At 33.6% G+C, this 12,746-nt stretch overlaps 1 protein-coding gene across 1 annotated transcript in view; it reads right to left on the reverse strand.

The window, feature by feature from the left end:
• DCC (DCC netrin 1 receptor) overlaps positions 1 to 12,746 on the reverse strand; it is a 233,288-nt gene that overhangs the window by 88,433 nt on the left and 132,109 nt on the right. The window lies entirely within an intron of this gene.

Here is a 12,746-nt window from a genome sequence, read left to right on the forward strand (position 1 = left end):
CAAAAGATAAGAGAAATGATTGAGATTTAAATTATTCTATATTTTTACACTTACCTACATCCATACAACTATATATCTACACAGAAAATTGATGGTTCTCTATTATTATGTCATCTACAGAATGTGAATATATCTTGCAAATATTTCAGCTGACAGTAATGGTAACTGCAAAGATTGTAAGGTACTTTATCATCTCATTTGATCTTTACAATAACCCTGTGAAAGAGTGTTGTCTTTGGAGTAAGGAAAACCTGGTCTATATTACAATGGGCACATCATTTAACCTCAGTAAGTCTTAATTTCCTATTTTCTAAAATTGGGATTGGTGTACCTAGCTCATAGGGTTATTGGGTGGATAAAATGAGATGTTCCATATGAAGTGCTTTGTACACTATAATACTAAATAAATGTCAGTTACTAATATTATTACTATAGACATTATTTCCATTTTTAGATGAGAAAACTGAGGTTCAGAGATTTTAAATGAGTTGACCATATTATCACAGCTTGTAAATGACTGAACTGAGTTACAAAGTCAAATTCTATTCAATTACAAAACAAAGTTCTATTCACACTACTTCTGTGTAACAAGAGGCTATAAAACAATGTTATTATTTTAACATTTATAAAATTTCTGTTTTGTTCCAGTTTGATTTTTAAGTTCTAATTAATATCTTTCATGTCCTATATCCCATACAAGAGAAAAACAAACACAACAATAATAAATAAACTTTCAATAAAGATTAAAATTAAGTAAAAATGAAAAATTATGTGTATAACTATAAATAGTTAACTATAACTATAAATGACTAGCTGCCTTTCTAAGATTATTTCAGATAGTTCCAACTTACATTGGTTGAATGAATTTTTTCATCTAAAAGTTAATGCCACCAATGAAATAATTTTATATGAACTTTGTATTTTACCCATTGGTATATATGTTTTACCCCCTGCCCTCTAATATATTGTATGGTTTTTGATGGCACTAATTGTTCTATTTCTGTCTTGATGGTCTCTACTGCCATTTTACAATAAGCTTCCGCTTTGGGGAAAATTTAAGGGGTCACACACAACCCCCCCCCCCCGGGATCCTCAAACTTTTAAAATAGGAGGCCAGTTCACTGTCCCTTAGACTGTTGGAGGGTGGGACTATAGTAAAAACAAAAATTTTGTTTTGTGGGCCTTTAAATAAAGAAACTTCATAGCCCTGGGTGAGAGGGATAATCATTTTCAGCTGCCGCATCTGGCCAGGAGACGGTAGTTTGAGGACTTCTACCTAGGCTTTGCCTTTCTCAAAAGAGTCCATAGATTTTAGATTAGGCCAGCCAGAAGACTAATAGCATCCATCTTGTGGAAAGCCTACAAGACAAACAAAAATTTAGAAAGTCTTTGTTCCCTCACCTAAACCACAACAGATTTTTTCTAAGGGCTTGTGTTAACCAATTTTAACTGTAGCCCAACTTGGTGTTGCATGCATTATAAGGAATTGTCAGCAATGGCTTAAATATTAAAAGACCTGTTTACTCTTAACAGAATCTCCTTTTCTGTCAAATGGTAGGTCTTCCTATCTTGACTTGTAATAATGAACGAACATTGACATATCTTAAATTATAAACCAAGGGTTTCCTTTCCATGACAATTAACATTAACTGAAGGTTCTTTATGTTGAATTGAATAAAAATGTCCATTTTTCTCCTACATGAAATGAAGTCCCCCAAACAAGCTGAAGCCATGGGACATTATTGGATGACCAATGGTTAGAATTTAATTTAAAATAATAAAAAATCTGCCTTGATCATTCTAAAAGAAGGACAAAGACAGCTACGGGAAGAATCACTTTTAAAAGTTCCCAACCTTTTCTAACTCTTTTCAGTTCACTACTCTGCATATATTCAGCTATTTTTCCTATGTAAATTTTTTCTATGTAATTTTTCTATGTAAAGAAAAGATAGACAACCAATTGTAAGACCAAAAGAACCACATATATTACAAAGTATATTTGTTTGACCATTTTCCACTAGACCAATTTCTATTTCTAGTGCATAATTTCATATTTGTTGCAAATACATTTTAGGGGTTTGTTGTGAAGGTAGATGTGATCCTATGAGTGTGAGCTTGTGTATGTGTGAAAAAGTGGGTGCCTGTGGGCTTGGGAGAATAGGAATAATGAATAAATGAAGAAAAATCTTTATTTTTTTTTCCTTTTTTTCCTCACACTACTTGCAAGATTGAATTTAGGCATTCATTTAATAAGACTCCAGCTGAATATATGAGATATTGTCTGATGATCAATGGTAAGAAATTCAATGAGAAACAATAGGAATAGGAATTATATTTGCAATTTCATTAATAGAATGAATTCCTAGATGTGAAACTCCCCTTATGAATGTATCTATTAGAATCTTAGCTAAATGCCTAGGACACTAAGAAGTGACTTGTCAGGGTCACACAGTATTTATCAGATACATGACTTAATTTGAGATCTTTCTAAATCTGAGAACACAACTTTATTCACTTTGTCATATAATCTGCTTTGAAAGAAGTGAAAATGTAAGTTGCAAAAATGATTAAATTGGAAATAAACATCCAAAGGAAACATGGTAAATTCCATCACTTATAAGGTAGCACTTGAGAGAAGTGCAACATTGATTAAAAATTTAGGTAAATGGAATAACATATTTTAAATCAAATATTTCAAAATGTTTTATTATGATTTAAAATCTTCCTTTATACTTATATGAATAAGATAAAACCACTTCAAAACCACACAACTAGTTCATTCAGGTACAAATCTTGCCTGTCATTCATTTTTGTAATCTTCCATAATGCTAGCAGGAGGACATAGGTATTCAACAACATTGGTTGAATAGAAAAGATTGGATGAGGCAAGAAAATGTTCATTGGATCTGGAGAGGTTGTGGAATAATGTGTTTCAATAAATAAAACTAGATGTAACATAAGTACACCACTGGCTAAGATAAACCAATCCTGAAAATGTTTTTGAAATGAATGCAGCTAACTAATTACCCTGCTTTTATGCACCAGTGCATTAAAGTAGCTTAATCAAATACATTAAAATACTTTAATTTTTTTGGTCAGTAGTTATTATATTGTTAAGAGGGAGAAAATTAAATAACTTAACCAGAGAAATTTGATAAACTCAATGTCATCAATCAGTAAGATTCAATTTATGATAATTTAGTTCTCCTGTAGCACTAGGGAAACTGAATAATAAGCTATGGCTTCCTAGGGTGCTGATGAACTTAGGATCTTTTGGTCTAAAGCAAGAGTTAGCAAATTAGGCCTGTAGTCTCTTTATGTAAGGGCTGCAAACTAAGAATGAGTTTTACATAAAAATTTGTGTCTAAAAATGTAAAAACTATTCTTAGCTTTTAGCCAAAATTTTGAAGACATAGGATTTGGTCCTTAGGTCTTAGATTACTAATCCCTAGTCTAGGACTGTGAGTTAATTTTTCTTAGATGTATATTATTAGTATACATTGATTTCTTTATCGTTTTGAGAACTACAGGGAGTCTCAGATTGATGAATATAACAGAAAAAACAACAAATATTGACTAAGAAAGTGGGGATAATAATGCAGTCTTTGCAATTCCAATAGCTTTGGGATAGAAAATGCCATCTGTATCCAGAAAGTAAAGAATTGGATTGAAGCATAGTATTTTCACCTTTTGTTGTTGCTTGTTTGTTTTTTTCTTTCTCATAGTTTTTCCCCCCTTTTGATATGATTTTCCTCATAAAACATGACAAATATGGACATATGTTTATAAGAATTGCATATATTTAATTTGTATTAGATTGCTTGCTGTTTTGGGAATGGGGGAGGTAGGAGAGAGAGGGAGAAAAATTTGGAATACAAAGTTTACTAAAATGAATGTTGAAAACTATCTATACATGTATTTGGAAAAATGAAATGCTTTTTAAGAAATATTTGTTCATTGATTTTCTAATTAAAAGAAATAGTCTATACAATGAAATGGAGATAAAAATAAGTTGCTTAAACAACCCAGTTTATTCCAACTTTGAAATATATCATTCTAAAAAAATCTTTTCCTATTAAACTCATTGTTTCAATTTTCAAGTTTGCTTTTGAATTTCGTTCATTCAGTCACTCATTGATTTAACAAAAATTTATTAAATAGAGACTGCACCTAAAGTAGGAGAGACAGTTTGAGGTAGTAGAGTAAGAACCAGCTTCAAAGCCAAGAAGATGTTAATTCAAGGCCTGCTGATGATAGACACTGACTATATTACCCTGGACAAATAATTTAGTCTCTAAAAGTTTTAGGTAAATTTCTAAAACTTTAAATTGTATAGAATGTTCTAACCTGTACTGATAGAAAGATTTCATCAAATTACTTATTTAATTCCTTTTCCCCTGTGTGTAGAGAAATAGGTCATTTTAAGAGATGCAAAAATAAGTAGGGTTTCTGTTCTAACAGAACTTATTCCTATATGTGCATATTGTTATATATAAATAAAAGATAATTTGTCGAAACTATAGAAACACAATTCTCTGGTTGTTATAGCCTAATTAAAATTATAATGGTAGATTTTTTTCATTTGCATTCAATCTTTTCCAAACATTATGTATTTCCCATAAAAACATTTAATGAAAACCATGAAAGCAATCATATTAATAACAATGTCATTGAAAGATAAGACTTATGTGACTAATGCTATGAAATGCATCTGACCTAAGTGGCTTGTGGTGAGGAGAACAGGATAACTCAAGGAATTAAATGGAAATTATGTTTGTCTCTCTTTTCTAGGTTTCCTATATCAATAATGTTGTGGTATCTCAACATAGCATAAGAGAACACTATGTAATTGTATCATAAAATATATATTGCTTTTCAGATACAGCTTCCTTATGAACAAAAATGTAGGAGAATTCCTATAGCTTTCTTAGCTAAAACAACATAAAGTGGCTTTCCAGATAATTGAAGCAAAACCTGTTTCTGCTAGAAAATCTAGGGAATTGATTCTCCAGTAAGCTTTGAGACATGGAGTGCCTATTATTAGACCCAAAGCAATAACTAACCTCTTCAGGAAGAGTAAAGGCATGAAAACCATTGGTAAAGTAGAGTAGAATAGGACTACAATGAGGTAAGCAAAGAATAAATGTATCTATTTTAGGGTATGAGAAATCGATCAAGATCAGTTTGTTTCTTTAAGAAAACTGAAATATCATATACCTAGAAGTGTCTAAAATTCTTTTTATTTTTAACTTATGAATCCATCAAGGGAAAAGACCACTTTTAAAAAATATCTACCACAAAAAGTCAGGGAATGCATTTCCCAGATTCAAAGAACAAGTATCTTTTTTTTTTCCTTCTTTCTTGACTCCTCCTTTCTGTACCAGAGGAGAGAATGAGCTAACTTTCAACAGAATCCACATTTCCCATAGAATACAGTGGTTATCTGAAGACAAGATATTTTTGCTTACATTCTCTCTCTTTCTTTCTCTCTTTGTTTCTGTCTCTGTCTCTCTCTGTCTCTGTCTCCCTCTGTCTCTGTCTGTCTCTGTCTCTTTGTCTTTGTCTCTGCCTCTGTGACTCTGTTTCTTTCTGTCTGTCTGTTTTTCTCTCTCTGTCTCTCTTTCCCTCCCTTCCTCCTCCTTCCCTTCCTGTCTCTGTCTGTCTCTTCCCACACACCAACAGACATTCATTTCTGAGGATTGGCAAGAGGTAGCATGTTCTGAAGAATATGGAAAATATAAATTATTTTATTCCACCACCTCACCTTGACTAAATGAACACAAGAAACACTAAATAAGCAGTTAGTATAATGATTGTGACTATTCTAGATACATGCATTACAGAAATAAAATAGTACCAGTCTGGGAGACATGCAGCATTTTTACAGTCAAATCAATGCAAAGTACTTGAAGAAAAGTGAAAGCACTAATGAGTAGAAGGATAAAGAAAGGCTTCATTGAAGAGATGGCCCCTGAGCTGAGTGTTAAAAGAAGATAAGCATTTTGAGAGGCAGATGGGGAGGGATAGAGGGAATAAGGAAGGGAGGGAGGAAGAAAAATGAAGGAAGGAAGTGAGAGAGGAAGAAAGAAGAGGAAGAGAGAGAAGGAAAGAGAGAAGAGAGTGCATTCCAGAAATGGGTAATACTCAGAGATGGGGAGTGGGAAGTTGAGTTTAGGGAATTCTAGCTGTGCTGAAACAGAAAGTTTTTCAAATATAACTGTTGTTTCACTTAGGGAATTTGTGAAAGACTTTATACTGGGTGAAAAAAGGATCTTTTTGGGTTCTGGGTGTATAACTAACTGCTGCCTCAGCCCAGGCTTCATGATTACATGACAAAACTATGCATAGAGGTAATGAATTGATGCTTCATAGGTAAATTTCTTAGTAATTTCTTAGAGACCACTGCAACTCTCTAGCTTACTTAATTCAGAATTTTTGAGCTGGTACCTTAACACTGGATCTGAGTACATCAATAATTATCCTAAAATCATTCATATCTTCCTTATGAATAAATATTTGGAAGTTTCCATAGTTTTAATAACACCACAACATAAAGCAACTATCCAGATAAATGAGGCAAAAGCTATTTTTGCTATAAAATTTAAAGAGTTAATTATTAAATTTTAAGACATGGAGTGACTGTTATTACATTCAAAATAATAATTGAGCTGCTGAGGAAGAAAAAAAAAAAGGAATAGTCTGAATAAGAGGAACAATCTTAATTAGTTCCTTGAATCCATGATGGAATTCATCTAGATCTAGCAGGTAAACTGGGAGATTTCCCTGCAAGGAAGTTATTTTGCAGGATCTTCACCAGGGCTCTCCCTCTTGAAAACATGAAATTATCCACCATTCAAGAAAAAAATAGGACACTATTAAAAAAAGTTAGGCAAGAAGTGAAGAGGTCCTGATTTAGGATCTGCTGGATAAAAAGAAGGGAAAAGAAACAGAAGATGAGATATAAAATCAACATGACTTGTTGGATATAGGAAGAGATTTTATTTCTTAGATGATGAACACTCTCAGGGTTATCATAAGAATAATAGTGCCCTCAACAGAAAAAAAAAAAAAAAAAGGATGTCTGTTGGATTTATTTGGGTCGATAATGATTTTCACTTTTTAAGCATGACATGTAAATGGGGCATTCAAGTAGATAATGATCTGAATGTCAATTGATGATGTATGACTGAAGTTCAGAAGAGTTATTAGAATTAAATGTATAGATCTGAAAGTCATCATCATAAAGATGATAACTGAACCTATGAAAACCAATGAGATGAACAAGAGATTTATTTTAAAGAAAGAAAAGAATCTGGGACAGAGAATCGGGAAACATTCGTGATATTAGAATGAAAGAGGCCTGACAAGTGATCAAAGGTAATTGAAAAGGAGCTTTAAAATAGGCAGGGAGACATTTAAGATAGAGTAGTGTCAAGGAAGCCAGAGTTAGAGAGAATATTCAGAAGGGGATGTTTGTCAGTATCAAAAGCTACAGAGATATCAAAGAAAGTAAAGAGAGAGGGGGAAATGCCACTGGGTTTAGCAATTAAGAGATTATTGGTAAATTAATAATTTCATTTGAAGGACAGTGTGTATATGAAGCCAGATTACAAGTGTTGAGAGGTGAGTAGGTAGTGAGGAAATGGTTCTAGTAAAGATTATCTTTTCTAATAGTTTATCAGCGAAAGGCAGAAACAATTTCAACAATGATTTGGGAGTGGAAGGAATGAAGAGTGGGTGAGACTTGAACATGTTTGTAGGCTGTTAAGGAAGGAGTCTGCATAGAAGGGGAGTTTGAAGATATTAAAGAATTAATGAAATGATCTCCCAGAGTAGACATCAGGGCTTGAAACAGATTGCAAAACCCAGAAATTTGGATCACAGCCTGGGACAAAGTTCTTTTCTTCCTCAGAAACTAAAGGCAGAAAAAGTGGATGAAGGTAGAAAAGACATTTGAAATATGAATTAGAGTCAATTATTTTCTCCAAAAAGTATAGAGTAAGATTATTTAATTTGAGGAGCTCCGAAGTTAAAGTTTAGAAGATCTATGAGAAGTATGAGAGAGAACCAAAGGATTGGAAAATAATTTCTATATAATAATGAGGGCCAATTTGAAATCAGGAAAAAATTCATAAAAATTATTTAGTCAGCCTTGCTATAATATTTTTTTTCAGGAGAATTAAAAAAAAAACACATTGTGAAAGTGATACAGCATTAAGTATTAAGGTCAAGTAACAAGATAGGAGCCCGAGGGATTCAGGTGTGGAAAGCAAGGAATAACTGAATTTTGAAATTAGGTAGTTAATATTTAAATGAGAGGGTAGGTTGAGATTACAAAAAAACAAGTATAAGGCTTAGAGGTCAAAGTGGGAATGCAGGTAGGTTTAGAAGGGGCAAGGTAGAAAGAAAAAAGAAAGATATGATACTGTGATCAGAGAAGGGAATTCAGAATTCAAAACCCCTTGGGCTTTTTTTCTATGTAGGAATTGCAGCTGTGTACAAAGTTAGAGTAACTTGACATGAATATAATTATTCATTCATTGAATCAAATTTTGTAAAGAGTCTGGACCACATAGCTCCTTTTTGCCAGATGCTGTGGGAGATCAACAAACAGGAAAATATATAATGTACAACTGTGAATCCTCAAGGATTTTGCAAGGTATTTGAAAGATAAAACTAGGCATATTAAAGAATTAGAGAACAATTGCAAAATGATATATGAAAAAGAACATGTCAATATGCCATTTTTATGTAGAATTTTTTTAAAAAGCAAAGAATATGGTCAAAAGATTATGGGTTTTGGAGACCAAGATCTGTTATCAGATCCCTTTTTTGACATTTATTAGTATATGGTCAACAGACAATCACTGTGTGTTCTAGATCATAACCTAGGACTGAATTATTATTCATGGACCAGAGACTCCTCCTGTATTCTGGTATATGGACTTTGCTAACAACAAGTATTGGGATGACGTACATGGGGATAGTATTATACATTTATTAAGCACTTATCATGTGCCAGACACTGTAATAGTTTCTGGAGATAAGGAGATAAAAAAGATAGTTTTTGTCATTAAGAATTTCACATTCTTTAAACATGATATAGCCAAATAAATATATACAAAATATATTTAAAATAAATGCAAATTAATTTGAGGTTGGGAGGAGTACTCCCAACTAGAAGAATCCAGAAAGGCTTCTTGAAAGAGGAAGCACTTGAGTCTTGAAGGGAGCTGGATTCTGAGGATGGTGTTAAAGAAGACAAGTAATTAAAGCATGAAAGGACAGCCCAAATAAAAGCATAGATATAAAAAACTAAAATTATATGACTTTCAGCTAGAAGTAGAGACTATACAGGGGAGAGATAAGTAATTAGCCTAAAAGGATGAGAAGAATTCATATTCACACCATAAATAGGTTGTAAGTGTTCTAAAAGGAGTTGATGATTTATCCTAGGAGCAGTAGAATCCCCCTGAGGTTTTTTAGATAGTAAAGTGACGAGGTCAGACCAATATCAATTAGGCAGCAATCTGAAGGATGGATTAAAAACATGGCAGGTTGGGTACAGGAAAACCAACAAAGAAACATGAGATGAAAAATTGAATAAATTAGAGTGATTATAATACAATGAACGTAGAAATAGAATCTACAAGATTTGGCAATTGATTGGATAGAAGTTGACTCCTAGGTTATGAATCTGAGAAATTGGAAGAATGGTGATGATTTTGGGGAAAAAAAAAGATAAAGTAGAGGTACGTGGAAAGATCATGAAACTTTGGGCAAGACAAAACATCAGGATCTAGAAATATTTTTCCCTATATTAGACAACAAGGCAATATCCAGTGCAAACAGCTCCAATGTAATTACCAGATGATGAGGAGAAACCCCAAATTTGGTAAATAGAAGGGAATTAGATTAACTGCTTGGGGAAGAGGATCTGCTTATATTTCCACAGATGGAGAAAGAATCAGATGGCTGACTATGAGACTGTTAAAAAGACTTTTAAAAGCTTCAGGAATCATTGGATTTCCTAACACAAGATGAAACTGTTTTAGTTCTTGAAAAACCAGCAAGAATCATTGGGTTCCCTGAGATGAAAAATTGTTGATGAGACTTTTTGCAGTACTTCAGAGCCTACAGGAATTATTAGATTCCTGGCACATGAACTAATGGACAATGGATTGCTTATGGACTATTTCTAGGACTTATGGACATGTGTAAATTTTCAGGTTGATTTATGTTGTTACATTACTACTAGCCTGTGTTATATTGCTATGTGCTTATGTAAATTATGTATAATGCCTCCCATATTGATGGATTTATGTATATCTGTTACAAATTTCTGGCCCATATTGATGGATTTATGTGTACCCCCTCAGAAACCCCCTATGTTTTAAAACAAAAGAAAGGGGGAGATGTTGGAATCCTTACTAACTGCTAACTAATTAGAGTTGATCTAATCTTACAAGAAGATGTTTTGGGCAGAACCTGAAACAAGGTACTAAGTAGAACTAATTAATACAAGGCTTGTGTTCACACCTTTACTCATTGGAGTTCAATGAGTTCACACCTCCCTTGAAGCTTTGGGCCAGAGAGCACTATGGGAGAAAACCCACAATCCCTCTCTCTGGAAGGAGCATAAATAGGCCAATGGGCCAGTCGAAGAAGGTTCTTCAGAGGAAGACGCTACAAGTCGAGATTTCACCGGAATGATATGAAGAGTGTTGCTGGCTCTGGAGGCTGAAGAAAGCAGAGGCAGAAGCAAAGGACAAAGCGGCAAGAGCTCTTGGAACCAAGCAGAGAGATAGGCCTCTAAGCTAACCGGGCTATATTGGAGATAACAAAAGATCTGAACTTTTATCACCTGGCTGCATTTTGAGAAGAAAAAGCTCACCGCATTTTGGCGCCCGAACAGGGACCGATTCAGATCCATCTGAACTAGATCACAACAATTCTAATTGGTAAGGTATCTGACTGAAGAGGGGACAATAGGAAAGGAGCAAGAGTAGGCTGCTCAACAGATCCTTATGAACGTATATTCTTTCACAGAAAAGAAGGTACATAAATTATTGCTCTCATTATTACTCTATTAATGGATGAGTTATCATTTATTTTTTATATTTTTTTAACCAAACAAATGGCTGTCATGCTTGTATCAAATGTTAATTTGAGTTCCTAAGGGGAAATGTAGAACATTTTCCATAAAAAAGCAATGACTTTTCTTAGAACCAGCAAAAAATTAGAGATAATGCCAGGTTTAATCCTCTTCCAATATCCTAGCAACACACACACACACACACACACACATTCAACAAAGGGGATAAAGGAATTGAACTTTCAATTTTCACAGAGGAAGTAATAATTACAACTTTTGTTATTTTCCATCTTTTCCACATAGGAAAGGGGTAGACAATAGAATATAGGGCTTGAAGTCAGAGAGATTTGAGTCCAAGTCTTGTCTCTGAAACTTACTAGCTTTGTGATCCTGGGCAAGTCACTTAAATTCTCTGTTTCCTTTTCTTTACCTTCCTCATCTGTAAAATGAGGAAACTAGATTTGATGGTCTATAAAGCCCTTTCTACATCTACATTTATGATTCTTTGGCAAATCACAGTTTTTACTAATTTCTACAGGAAGGAATTTGGGATAACTGCAACAAAGTTGAATTGGAATAAAGCAGAAGTGAACAGCTGGATCACCTAATTTAAATGGCCAATATAATTGTCACTAAAGGCCAATTTTGCTGAGAGGAATTAAAGGCTGTTCAACCTTCTTAGTCTTACAAAGCATCCTTGTCAGGTTTCAGGAATAATGAGAGTTGGTACAATGATTTTATGTATACTGAGTACTTGTGGTTAGAGCATATTCCTTTTCAAGCACTGTCAAGCTGGCACTATTAATGAGAATTAATATCACTTGAAGACAGCTTTGCTATTAAATACTCCCATCAAAGTGAAATAGATTTGTAGCAGGTGATACAACAATTTAGAAGGTATGGGGGGGAGAATTATAGGGGGTGGAAAAGGAAAGTGTCAGAAATACCAACCATCTATATAGCCTAGTAACTATTTAATTTTGGACCCTAAATGATCAGAATGTAAGTCACTATGGCCTTGGAATCCAAAGATTCCATTCCTTAGTTCAACCATCTGTTAGTTGGATGGCCCTGGGAGATTTGTTTTATCTCTCTCTAAATCTAGGAATAATAATGTTTTGCACTATGTTATGGCACTGGATAATTGTGAGGACCATATGAAACAATATACTTAAATAATTTTATTACAAAAAGATGCCATATTAGTGTGAGTTTAATTTTGATAAATTATGTATTTAGGATTTAATGCTACAATAGCCTGCACCAGCAGTAATGGAAGCTAAGAATCAACTTATATGCAGAGACTTATGCTCACTCCATAGACTTCTTAATCTTTTTAAACATACTTTTCAGGAGAGCAAATGACTTGAGCATTAGTATCACTGGTCCCAAAAGACAGTGATGATGATGACATGGATGATAGCATTTGAAAAACATTCATTATGTGCCAGGCACTATGTGAAATACTTTACAATTATTATCCCATTATCCCTACATATACCCTGGAAGATAGGTATTATTATTATCCCCATTTTAAAGACAAGAAAACTGAGGCAAACAGTTGACCAGAGTTACCCAACTAGTATCTGCAGTTGTATTTGAATTTAGATCTTCCTAACTCTAGGCTCAGCATTCTTATTCACAGCATCTT

The sequence above is a fragment of the Antechinus flavipes genome, chromosome 1 (genome assembly GCF_016432865.1).
Source record: "Antechinus flavipes isolate AdamAnt ecotype Samford, QLD, Australia chromosome 1, AdamAnt_v2, whole genome shotgun sequence".
In the NCBI taxonomy this organism is placed as follows: domain Eukaryota; kingdom Metazoa; phylum Chordata; class Mammalia; order Dasyuromorphia; family Dasyuridae; genus Antechinus; species Antechinus flavipes.